The following is a 13,864-nucleotide window of genomic DNA, read 5'->3' as shown; positions in this document are numbered from 1 at the left end:
CACATTAGCTACAGTCCCTCTTAACAATTCTAGGACAGGCACAAGACTCATGCCTGTAATCCCAGCATTTTGGGAGGCCAAGGTGGGAGGATCGCTTGAAGGCAAGAGTTCAAGACCAGCCTGGGCAACATAGGGAGACACTATCTCTACTAAAAATAAAAAAAAATTAGCTGGACATTGTGGTGCCTGCCTGTAGTCCCAACCACTTGGGAGGCTGAGGTAGGAAGATTGCTTAAGCCCAGAAGTTTGAGGTTGCAATGAGCTATGATCATATTACTGCCCTCCAGCCTGGGTGACAGAGTGAGACCCTGTCTCTAAAAATAATAATAAATGTTTAAAAATTATATCCTGATACCATAATAGCCTCCTGATAGTTTCCTCCTTCTCCCCAGCCAAACACTACCACCCAGGTAGCTTTAATGCACAGATTCAGGGAAGGAGAACCATACTGATGAGAAGGCTTCTTGATGAAGCTGGTGAAGCATCCTAGCAGCATAAAGTGCACCATCACGGAAGCACCAACGCCAGGTCCTCACCAAAGGAGGGGCCTCTCAGTCCTGGGTATGTTTCTATTGTAGAAGCAGTATTTTGCACAATCAGCAAAAGTCCAAGTGAGAAAATAGCACTTGGTGCTGCAGGTTTCCCAGACACAAAGACATTTAGCTGAGCTTCTGAACAAGACTTGGAGGGCTTGTCTATCATCTGTGTCCAGCCCTCAGGCTCCTCATGTGAGCAGGCTGTGCATGGTGTACACACATGGTTACAAAGCACAGCCTTCTGTCTGGGCAGCATTTCCCAGTGTCTCAGAGATGTCACAAGGATAAGTATGACCACTTCCATAGAGGGATTCACGGGAAAGCCAGGGATGGGTGAGCAGCCAGAGAGAAACTTCCAAGATTGTTGGAGGGGTTGGAGTTGGGGGGCTGCTATCGTGGAGGGAGGTTACAACTCTACGAAAGGTGGGAAAGAAAAGCCACAAGATCCCCACCCTTGGGAAAGCTCATAATAGAAACGGAAAAAAGCCCTCAGTAGCAGAGAAAAATCAGCATTCAAGGTTCAGTTAGGAAATGATCTCAAATTCAAGTGTATGTGTCTGGAATCAAACAGAATAAGGTCAGTAGCAATAGGCCTTAGGGTTAGTGCAGAATTTATTTCCCCATCATGTGAAAACAAATGTGACTGTTTCTCGTCACCTTGAGAAGAGGTTTAGCGACCACTTATACAACAGCTTCTTAGTATGGGTTCAGAATTGAACACGTATTTAGACTGCTCCTGCTGTCTGCACACTGTGTGGGGCTCAGAACATGGTGTTTAGGGAAGAGCCAGCTTGGCGTTCTAATAGTAGCTCCCTCCCTTTCTTGGTGGGGGACTTCAAGCAAGTTCCCTACTCTGCTCCCCCTGAGCCTCCATTTTCTCATCTGTAAAGTGGGGCTAATAATCCCTTTTCACAAAATTGAAGGAATAAATTCATGTACTAAAAAAATGGTTAGCAGGGAGTCTGGCACTTAGCAGGTACTGAAATTAGCTATTATCATTATGAGAAGATTCCTTCTTTAACCCAGTAAGGGTAAATATTAGTTACCATTATCATTGGTGAGGCTCATATTGGAGGGCCAATGAAATTTACATCTCACTCTTAAGGACTGGATAAAACATACACAAAAGAAAACAAAGGCTTCAATGTGTTATGAATATTTGTTTTAGATAACAACATGGCCACAAATCTGGACATGGGGTAACCATGAAAAGAGACTTCTCTTTTCTACTCTAATTTCCTAACTCCACTTTCCCTTCTCAAAGACTACCACCTTTGTCAGCAAGTTGTATATGTTTTAAATATTTTACTGTTTGAATTCTTAATCCAGAACATCTTGCTAACGAAACTTTTTTCGTCTTTTCTCTTGTTTTACCTCTCTTTATCCATCAGAACAATTGTAGCATTACTAGAAAAATCAAACAGCTATACTTTTTAAGAGAAATCTGTGCCGAATGTGGTACCACCTGTGCCAGGTATTTTTATTCTGATTGAACCACTTAAGAAGATAATGGCTTCTTTCACTTAAACATCTTTTTAGTTTCTGTTTTTAGGACATAGTTGATGAGAGACTGGCAGGTGTTTAGCCAGGTGAAGACCCAATTCTTTGTGGAGAAGCTCACTGTGAAGAGGTAGTTTGCAGAACAGAAAGCTCATCACTTTGGCCTGTCTCTCTCTTGAACAAAGGGACATCCCAATAACGTTTCTGTGGCTCACTGAGTCACACTCAGTTTCATTCTACTCATGCCACGGCTGTAACTCCAACTCTTTATTTCCTCATAAATTACGGGAAAAAAGAATCACAGAGGCTGCATGAGGTGGCTCACGCCTGTAATCCCAGCACTTTGAGAGGCCGAGGCAGGCAGATCACCTGAGATCAGGAGTTTGAGACCAGTCTGGAAAACATGGTGAAACCCCTACTAAAAAATGCAGAAATTAGCTGTACATGGTGGTGCATGCCTGTAGTTCCAGCTACTCGGGAGGCTGAGGCATGAGAGTCACTTGAACCCGGGAGGTAGAAAATGCAGAAATTAGCTGTACATGGTGGTGCATGCCTGTAGTCCCAGCTACTCGGGAGGCTGAGGCATGAGAATCACTTGAACCCGGGAGGCAGAGGTTGCAGGGAGCCGAGATCATGCCACTGCACTCCAGCCTGGGTGACAGAGCAAGACTGTCTCCAAAAAAAAAAAAATCACGGAACCTCAGAAATGGTCAGCTGGTACAATTTCTCAGTCACTAGCTGAATCCTCTTTGCAGCAGTCCAGCTGAGAATGGCCCCTTAAAGACAGCCCTCACCTTTGGAGAATGGGTCTATACTCTATTCGTGGGAGCTCACCCACTAATTTATTCACCGATATTATTGAGCAGCTACTACATGTCAGGCATGGTGCCAGACATTAGAGATTAGCAATGGACAAGAAATTCAGTTCCTGCTTTCATGTCCTCACAAGGCATTCAGATCCACCCTCTTCCCCTCCAAAAAATTACGACATGGCAAATTGCTTTTTTTTAAGTGGTAGTGAGAAGTGCCGCAGGGGTTTGACCAAAGTTTGAGGAGCCAGAAAGACCTCCCAGAGAAAATGAGGCCTCTCTGAGACCTAACAGAGAAGAAGGACTCAACAGGTGATGAGAAAAGGGAAAAGTAGGCCAAGCCAAAGGAAAACCATGCTAAAAAGGCAGAAGGAAAAAGACAAACAAAATAGACTTTAAATAGATAAAACTGGCCAAATTCAAAAAGAGGTGGAAAGGACACTAATAAATACTGTTATGAATAGGGTCACGTAACTACAGATTTAATAGCAATTAAAATTTAAAGCTTCTCAGTGCTTTGGGTGGCCAAGGAAGGAGGATCGCTTGAGGCCAGGAGTTCCAGACCAGCTTGGGCAACATAGCAAAACCAACTCTACAAAAAAAAAATTTTTTTTATTAACCAGGTATGGTAGCATGAGCCTATAATCCCAGCTACTCAGCAGGCTGAGGTGGGAGGACTGCTTGAGCCTAGGAGTTCAAGGCTACAGTCAGGGATGATAATGTCACTGCACCCTAGTCTGGGCAACCATAAGAAGGCCCCATTTTAACAAGTAAATAACGACTACAATAAGAATGTTATCAATAATTTTATGGCATTAAATTTGAAAACTTAAAGAAAATGCAGAAATCCCTAGGAAAATATAACTTATTAAAACTGTCCCAAGAAGAAATAGAAAGCCTGAATAGCCTTATAATTAATAAAGAAATGAGAGAAAATGTCAGGCCCAGACAGTTTAACTAATGGATTCTATCGAACTTTCCAAAGAAAAAAAACAAAGACCCGATCATTTCAATCTTATACAAACTTCTATAGAAGATAAAAAGCATCAAGAGTTAAGAGGTAAATAAAGGAGAATATAGCACATGTGAAGAACTGGAAGAAGTATGACAACTTTAATGTTTGTTGATAAGGAAGTAGATTAAATGAAACTACATTCTTTTTTTTTTTTTTTTTTTTTTTTGACACGGAGTCTCGCTCTGTCGCCCACGCTGGAGCACAGTGGCACAATCTCAGCTCACTGCAACCTCCGCCTCCCGGGTTCACGCCATTCTCTTGCCTCAGCCTCCTGAGTAGCTGGGACTACAGGTGCCCGTCACCACGCCCGGCTAATTTTTTGTATTTTTATTAGAGATGGGGTTTCACTGTGTTAGCCAGGACGGTCTCAATCTCCTGACCTCATGATCCACCTGCCTCAGCCTCCCAAAGTGCTGGGATTACAGGTGTGAGCCACTGCGCCTGGCCACTACATTCATTTTTATAGTGGAAGATCATATAGAACTATATAGTAATAAAAACGCTCAAAAAAAGAAAAAAATGAAAATCCAAGTTATAGGAGATATACATGATATGATATGATATGATATGATATGATATGATATTATTTAGAAACACACAAAATACTACTTTATTGTTTATAGTCATATATATGTAATAAAAATGTAAAAAATCCAGATGTTAAGACTATTTCAACCAGAGAGGAGTGATTACCTCCAGGGAGAGAGGGAAGGCATAGGGGCCTGGGATGGAGCACACAAAATCTGAAGCAAATATGGCCAAATGTTGGATGTATAGTGGGTACAGAGATGAATGCTATACAAAGATACAGAATTAGGTCTGTATATGTAGGATGAGGGCCCTGGAAAGGCACAGACCAACTGTTGACAGTGATTGATTACATAGCTGGGGTGGTATTTAGACAGCATAAATGTGGACATTATCCTTTGTATTATGTATTTCTTAGTCTTTTACTATGAAAATATATTGTGGATATATTGCATATAATGAACATAATGCAGATTATAATAACATATATTAGCTGGTGGGGAAGGAGGGAGAAAAGTATGAGATGAGGCTGGATAGGTGGGCAAGGCTGGACAGGGAAGCAGAGTCAGGGGTTTGGCCATAGGGTGATGGGGCTCCACTGAAGCATGGAGTGACATGATGAGATTTGCCTTTTAGAAAGATCTCTCTGGCAAGGGAGGGGAAAAGAAAGTCAGGGGTCCAGAGTGAAAGCAGAGATAAGCTGGAGGCTACTGCAGACATCCAGACCCTGTGTGGCCTGTCTCAGGGACACTTTCAAGATTCTGAAGGCAGAGAAGTCATAGGTGTCCACTGAAGCTCTCCTCAACCACTCTCCACCCTCTGTCAGCTTTTTTTTTTTTTGGAGACAGAGTCTCACTCTTGTTGCCCAGGCTGGAGTGCAATGGCGCAATCTCTGCTCACTGCAACCTCTACCTCCTGGGTTCAAGCGATTCTCCTATCTCAGCCTCCCGACTAGCTAGGATTACAGGCATGCGCCACCATGCCTGGCTAATTTTGTATTTTTAGTAGAGACAGGATTTCTCCATGTTGGTCAGGCTGGTCTCGAACTCCTGACCTCAAGTGATCTGCCTGCCTCGGCCTCCGAAAGTGTTGGGATTACAGGCGTGAGCCACCGTGCCCAGCCCTTTTTTTTTTTTTAAGTACAGCATTATTCAATTGAAATATCATGTGAACCACACATGTAATTTAAGTTTCCTATTAGTCATATATATATATATATATATATATATTTTTTTTTTTTTTGAGACATGGTCTTACTCTGTTGCCCAGGCTGGAATGTGGTGGCGTGATGATGGCTCACTGCAGCCTTGAACTCCCCAGCTCAAGTGATACTCCCGCCTCAGCCTCCTAAGACTACCCGCCTCAGCCTCCTAAGACTACAGGCACACACCAGCACAACTAGCTTTTTTTTTTTTTCTGTAGAGACGGGGTCTCCCTATGTTGCCCAGGATGGTCTTGAACTCTTGGGCTCAAGCAATCCTCCTGCCTCAGCCTCCCAAAGTGCTGGGATGACAGGTGTGAGCCACCATACCCAGCCTATTAGTCGCATTTTAAAAGTAAAAAGGAATAGATAAGTAAATACTATAGTTTATTTAACCCAGTATATCCAGATATTGTTGAACACATAATCAATAGGAAAAAAGTGTTAGAGATACTTTAGTTTTTTTCATACCAAGCCTTCAAAATCCAATGTGTATTTTACACTTATGACACGTCTTCACTGGCACCAGCCATGTTTTAAGTGCTCAGTTGTCACATGTGGCATGTGGCCATCATATTGAACAGCACAGTTATAGAAAAATAAGGCATTCCATTTCCAATAACCTCTGACTGTGAAAATCCACTGCTCCATGTCTTAGCAGTTGGTGACAACCAAAATGCATAAATTGAGAATGCTGCTAAAAACGATGCATTCCCCAAAAGGATCTTAGTGTCCATCTGAATTAAGAAACATTAAAAGGACAAAATATTTTACAAAGGCTTTAGAGAGGTGGTACTATATCTGTAAATACCAAATCATCTTTAGGTCACAAATGTATAAAGATCTACTTGAACAAAGCAACAAACGAAATTCTTCCCCTAAATAGGTAATATCCCAAACACATACATGTGCATAGTTTCCAAATAATATAGGACTACCCTATTCAAAACAATTCCAGAATTAACTAGAGACAAGATCGAAATGATTTTTTAAATCCATGAAATTATATTATATTTGTAGTTCCTCTTCTGTAAAATGCTTGTTCAGGTCATTTGCTCATTTATATAAAGAAGTGTTCTTTTTTTTCTTATTGATTGATCAATAAGAATTTTTCATATATTCAGGACAAAGCATGTAGCAATGTGTCTGGCAAATGGCTGGTACTATAATAACCCTATTGAAAAGGTACATATAAGGGCCGGGCGCGGTGGCTCACGCCTGTAATCCCAGCACTTTGGGAGGTTGAGGCGGGCAGATCACAAGGTCAGGAGATCAAGACCATCCTGGCCAACATGGTGAAATCCCATCTCTACTAAAAATACAAAAATTAGCTGAGCATGGCGGCTCATGCCTATAATTCCAGCTACTCGGGAGGCTGAGGCAGGAGAATTGCTTGTACCGGGGACCGAGATCGCTCCACTGCACTCTAGCCTGGTGACAGAGCGAGACTCCGTATAAAAAAAAAAAAAAAAAAGAAAGAAAGAAAGAAAAGAAAAGGTACATATGAAAAGTTCATCAACTAATGGATAAACAAAATGTGATATATCCATGCAACAGAATATTATTCAACCATTAAAAAAAGAATGAAGTACTGATACATGCCACACCATGGAAGAATCTTGAAAACATGCAAAGTGAAAGAAGCCAGACACAAGGGATACATATTATATGATTCCATCTATGTGAAATGTCCAGAATAGACAAATCCATAGCTCCAGAAGCTGGGGGAAGAGGAGGAATGAGGAGTGACTGCTTAATGAGTACACAGATTCCTTTTGGGGTGATGAAAAGGTTCTGGAATTCGATAGTGGTGATGGGTGCACAACCTTGTGAATGTACTTAATGCCATTGAATTATTATACATTTTTAAATGGTTGAAATGGTAAATATGGTAATAGTTTAAATGGTTACAATGGTAATATTTTATGTGTATTCTACCACAATTTTTGAAAAGTGAGGGTGAAATAAAAATATTTTTGGGCAAAATAAAAGAAACATATTTAATGGAAAAAATCCTCATGGAATAATGATGTGAAATAAAATCCTATTAACTACTCCAGAGGAGAAAATTCGGTAAATAAGCTGAGAAAGCAAGCATTTTAATGCAGCCTGGGATATGATGGAAGCGGCTTAGTGGTGGAGTTTTATCAGTACTTGTGAGAAATCAGTCCTACAAGTCCATTTCTGAGACATATATTTACTTGAGTCACTCAACGATGATAAGAACTCCCACACTTTCTGGCTTTCTCCATGTCCTCCCACTCCCACTTCCCCCTCCCACCCCTGCACTGTCTCTGTGCTCAGAGATTCAGCAGCAACAGCTGGTCTGTCTTCTGCTCCCACTTAAGAGCCATTTTGCTGTGTTCCCCTTTGGTATTTTAGCTTCCTGCGAAGCTTGTATCTTTAGAACAACTTTTCATGCGTGCAATCTCCCAGAAGGAGAACTGCAATAGTCACTGTCAGTGCTTCCTCAGTGCTGCCATACAGGGGCGGCTTGGCCCAGTAGTTAAGAGCACAGAAGCTGGAGCCGCCTCTGCAACTCACTAGCTGTGTAGCGCTGGACAAGTGACTTAATATCTCTGATCCCTAGTTCCTCCATCTGTAAAATGAAGGTACTAACAAGACCCCCCTCTCACAGGGCTGTTGTGAGGAGTAGAGGAGTTAATATATGTAAAGCTCTTAGTGACTGGAGCACAGAAGGGACCCTGTAAGAGAGCCCTCTTCCAGGGGACGAGCTCTGGAAAGCCAGGGACTATCTGGTTTAGACTCGCTGCTGTCACTGCACTCCTTGCAGCTAATAGGAGCTTAACAAATAATGAAAATGAATTCATGGTGCGGCCCTCAGTAAGTCTGTGGTCACCAATACACAGGGTAGGCTTCCATACACGATGAAAGAACATGAATACAACATACGCACTTCAGAGAGAGACAGAGAAGAACATCCATAGTGGAAGCCATCTCATGGGGTCTTCTAAGCACCCGGCAGGGACCCCGAAGCAACCCTGACATGGGGCTGTGGATCTGTATTCACCCCAGTCATCTCCTCTTCCCCAGGCCTCTCTCAGGCCGTGCTGGATCCTAAATAAGCACTTTTGGAACAAAAAGGCCCTCAAATGCCAGCCAACTTCTCAGTCTGGTCTGGAGCCATCCAAATGAACAGCATTGAAGAGGATACCGGCCATGAGGGATTTAATGAGAGATGGACAGTCAGGCCCCAACATGACCCTTTCCCAGGGCTTTGAAGAGCACTTTGGGTTAAGGCCGGGCGCGGTGGCTCACGCCTGAAATCCCAGCACTTTGGGAGGCCGAGGTGGGTGGATCATGAGGTCAGGAGATTGAGACCATCCTGGCTAACACAGTAAAACCTCGTCTCTACTAAAAATACAAAAAAAATTAGCGGGCCTGGTGGTGGGCACCTGTAGTCTCAGCTACTCAGGAGGCTGAGGCAGGAGAATGGTGTGAACCCGGGAGGTGGAGCTTGCAGTGAGCTGAGATCATGCCACTGCACCGCAGCCTGGGCGACAGAGCGGGACTCTGTCTCAAAAAATAAAAAAAAATTTAAAAAAAGCACTTTGGGTTATACATGATTTTCGCCTTACTAACCCCACCTGGTGTGGTTCCCTTGTCCCCTCATCCAGGAGAGAGTATCTGCCCCACAGCACATTCATATCCCAGACACTCCTGAGAGACCTTATCTCATCGTAACAAATGCACCAGGACTCCTATCTATTTCCTTCTTTCAAGTCCATGGATGGTCCTTGGGTTGCTCATTCACATTTCTATGTGTTGGTCAGCTATCATAAACACTTCTAGAACCAATTCAGGCCACCAGAGGAAGAGAACAGTAACCCAAGGTGGTCAGAAGCATGGGCTCTGCAGTCTCCAAGACCTGAGTTCAAGCCCAAGTCCATCAAATTACTTTGGACAACTTATACAACTTTCCCAGTCTTCAGCTTCTAACTTGAAAATGGATATGATAAGACTTAGACCTCCTAGAGTTGCTCTGAGAAGTAAACAAATAATTCCTATAAAGCACTGCGCCGACTACCTGGTTCATACCAAGTACATAATAAATGTTGGCTTTAAACATTTGCTGAGTGTCTACCATGTGCTAGGCATTGTTTTAGGCATAGGGATACACCAGAGGAAAAAATATAGTTCCTCTTCTCTCAGAGCTTACATTAGAAGGTGATAAATTCTATGGAGAAGGACAAAGCAGGGTAGGGGATTGGGGGTGGTGGGAGTAGCTGATATTTAGTATGGAGTGCCCAGGGCAGGCTTCTCCCTGCAAGAGCCGGAAGCCTGTCTTAGGTGGACAGGACAGCTCATGCAAATTTCCTGGGGCACGGCAGAGGGACAGCAAGACCAATATGGCTGGAGTGGGGTAAGCAGTGAGCAAGAGCAGAGAGTCACAGAAGGAGCTGAAACCAGATGGCAAGGGTCTCACAGATTACTGCAAGGTCTCTGGATTTTAGTCCAGGGGAGAGGGGAGGCCACTGGAGGATTCTGAACAGAAAACAAACCTGACCTAAGTTTTAAAAGGATTGCTCTCAATGTTGTATGGAGACAGAAGCTCCAGGTGGTGGGACGGGGGCAGGGAGGAAGTGAGGAAGTTTATACAGCGGCCCAGATGAGGGATGGCAGGGACTTGGACCAAGATGGTGGCAGTCGGGGTGGTGAGGAGTAGTGGAATGGTGAGCAGTTTTTGTTTGTTTGTTTGTTTGTTTGTTTTTGAGATGGAGTCTCGCTGTGTCGCCCAGGCTGGAGTGCAGTGGTGCGATCTTGGCTCACCGTAAGCTCCGCCTCCCAGGTTCACGCCATTCTCCTGCCTCAGCCTCCCAAGTAGCTGGGACTACAGGCGCCCGCCACCATGCCCGGCTAATTTTTTTGTATTTTTAGTAGAGATGGGGTTTCACCGTGTTAGCCAGTCTGGTCTCGATCTCCTGACCTTGTGATCCGCGTGACTCGGCCTCCCAAAGTGCTGGGATTACAGGCGTGAGCCACCGCACCTGGCATGATGAACATATTTGAAGGCAGGAATAACACTATCTACTGTGGATTAAGTACAGAAGGTGAAATAAGAGCAGTAAAGGATGCTCTAAAGAAGTTTAGCCTGAACAATGGGAAGACAGCGAAGGGCTATGGGAAGAGCAGATTTGGGGACAAAAATCAAGAGCAGACATATAACATTGAAATAGTATGGACCTCCAAATGGAGACGTGGAATTAGCTGCTAAATATAAGGAGACTGTTTTGAGAAATCATCAGCCTGCAGACATGAGAAGAGCCCCATGAGGACAGGAGGAAAACCAACAGAGGGATAACGAGGAGGCCAAGTGAAGACAGTGCTTCAAAGAGGGAGACTCTACTATTTCACCAAGCAGGAGGATGGAGAGGCGCCCACCAAATTTGGCAAAGCAGAGATCCCTGGTGACTTGACAAGAAAACATTAGTGAAATGGAGAAAGAGAACTTAGAGATACTTGTCCAAAGATACCTAAGAAGCATTATTTGTATAAAATATAAATTGACACAGAGCTTAGGTATTGGTCAGTCCACCGAAGTCATTAAAATATGAGCTCCAACCAGACTAGGCAAGATAGCGAAAGCCTGTCTCTACAAAAAACACAAAAATTAGACAGTTGTAGTGGTGCGTACCTGTAGTTTCAGCTACTTGGGAGGCTGAGGTGGGAGAACTGCTTGTGCCCAGGAGGTGGAGGTTGCAGTGAGCTATGATCGCACCACTGCACTCCAGCCTGAGTGACAGAGAGAGACTGTCTCCAATATATGTATATATTGAGCTCCCTGAGGACAGCCACTTCATTATCTTTTTAACATTTTATCCCCACCCTCTAGACATATGGTAGATGCTCAATAACTATTTGTAAGACTTTTTTGAACTTTCTTGACATCTGCAGCCAAATGGTACAGGCCAATGGGAAATTTCCATCCCTAACAGTATGGTGTGGAAGACAATGAGGAATATAATATACTAGTTATATAAATATCGAATTTTTCATCCTCTTCCCTTAACTAAAGAAACTAAAATTAATACTACTTGGTATTTCTTCAGCATACACACACAAAAAAGTGTTTCCCAGTTACTACCTCATTTGGCATTCTGATCTGCATCATCAGCAGATAGATGGCAGCACCAAACTTCAAACATCTAAGCTCACTGTCAGCTGGTCTAATTAGCAAAAATTACAGAACATTTTTGAAGGGATGTTTTGTAACAGAGGTCTTCTGGAAATCTAATTTAAGAAAATCAGTTTTCCGTATTCAAAGTGCTGACCCACAAATGTTTCTGAAGTGTCCAGAAGTTGCTTTTAAAAGCAAAGGGATCGTTCTCCCTCTCCCCTCCCCCTGCCCCCCACATCCATCTGAATCATCGCACGTTTTCAATGGGAAAGGCTTCATTACATCCTAAGGAAATCCACATCCTGCACCTCCAGGTCACAGCCTGGCAGAGAGCAGCCTCATGTCCCTCCGGAAAGGATAATTAGTTTTCTACCCTTTAATCAAGGAGCAGCAGATTGTTATTTTTCTAAAGTTTTGCCTGGGGAGAGCCTGTTCTTTCCCGAGAGTGTATTTTTCTAACCAGGACTCCTTGTTTGTGCTCTGCCTTCCCACGCACCGACACTGAGGGCCCCTCCTACTTGTTTGAAATAAGACCAAAGCTCTCCACTGATGAGACGGATGTGGGATCAGGTCATGGGCTCCCTAACTCATCAGCACCACTGCCCATTATCATATGGACTAGGTACGTATCCTCAATCTCTCTGTCATAGAGAATGTTGTCAAGGGTTCACTGTTTAAAAAGAACTAGTTCTGGCCGAGCGCGGTGGCTCACACCTGTAATCCCATCACTCTGGGAGGCCAAGGCAGGCGGATCATTTGAGGTCAGGAGTTTGAGACCAGCCTGGCCAACTTGGTGAAATTCCGTCTCTACTAAAAATTCAAAAATTAGCCAAGCGTGGTGGTGCTCACCTGTAGTCCCAGCTACTCGGGAGGCTGAGGCAGAGGAATCGCTTGAACCCAGGAGGTGGAGGTTGCAGTGAGCCAAGATTGCACCACAGCACTCCAGCCTGGGCAACAGAGCAAGACTCTGTCTCAAAAAAAAATAATAATAATAAATAAAAAATAAAGAACCAGTGCTTATAGAGGGCTCACTGTGTCATAGCCAGACACTGTTCTGAATGCTAAATAAATATTAACTCATTTTGTCCTCAAAAAACTTTTATGAGTAGATATATTTGTTACTCCCACTTTACAGGTGAAAAAACTGAGGCTCAGACAGGTTAAAGGACTTGCCCAAAATCACACAGCTAGTAGGCATCAGAGTGGGATTCAAACCCAGGCAATCTGGCTCTAGAGTTGACGAACAGAGAAACAGATGTTAAAACCATTGCAGAAGCAGCAACAACAGAGGAAAGGAGATGGAAACTCAAATGCTTACTATGTACCAGGCCCACAGCCAATATTGAGTTGGTTCTCTTTACATGAAGTGTAACAGGACTTTAAAAAAAAAATAAAAACAATAAAGATCAGAGATTAGTCTTATTCACTGGTGTTTCTACATCTGCAAATAAAAATATCCATGGAGATTAATGGTAAACTTTTCTGTGTGCATATTATACTTTTAATAGAAGGGTAATTTTAATTTAAAACATTTAATGGCTCAGTTTTCTTAATATTTTAAAGAGATTTTGATCAAATAATCAACCCTTAGAAGGTGTTTTTTGTTGTTGTTGAGACAGAGTCTCGCTCTGTTGCCCAGGCTGGAGTGCAGTGGTGCAATCTTGGCTCACTGCAACCTCCACCTCCTGGGTTCAAGCAATTCTTCTGTCTCAGCCTCCCGAGTACCTGGGATTACAGGCGACCACCACCATGCCTGGCTAATTTTTCTATTTTTTAGTAGAGACGGGGTTTCGCCATGTTGGCCAAGCTGGTCTTGAACTCCTGACCTCAAGTGATCTGCCAGCCTCGGCCTCCCAAAGTGCTGAGATTACAGGTGTGAGCCACTGCATCCGGTCAATTCATGTTTTTCAAATCCTAGAAAACTCTTTACTCAAAAATTGTATCTCTAGATACCATACTTTACTAGTTTCTATCAAACAGGTACTCCATAAGGGCTTCTTGCCCTGGGAGGAGCAGAAGAAAGTCTTTATATTTTATTCAATACTATACCGATCAGAAACTAATAAATCCATATGTAGGTGGCCCAACCCCTCCAAAATGAACATTGCAATCTCAAAAGTGGGTCCTCAGATATGG

General features: G+C 43.3%; 1 protein-coding gene across 6 annotated transcripts in view; it reads right to left on the bottom strand.

The window, feature by feature from the left end:
• The window catches only part of ARHGEF3 (Rho guanine nucleotide exchange factor 3), a 349,765-nt gene that overhangs the window by 233,834 nt on the left and 102,067 nt on the right, over positions 1 to 13,864 (bottom strand). The window lies entirely within an intron of this gene.

This window comes from Pongo pygmaeus, chromosome 2, assembly GCF_028885625.2.
Source record: "Pongo pygmaeus isolate AG05252 chromosome 2, NHGRI_mPonPyg2-v2.0_pri, whole genome shotgun sequence".
NCBI lineage: Eukaryota > Metazoa > Chordata > Mammalia > Primates > Hominidae > Pongo > Pongo pygmaeus.
This window is presented reverse-complemented; position numbering and strand designations above follow the sequence as displayed.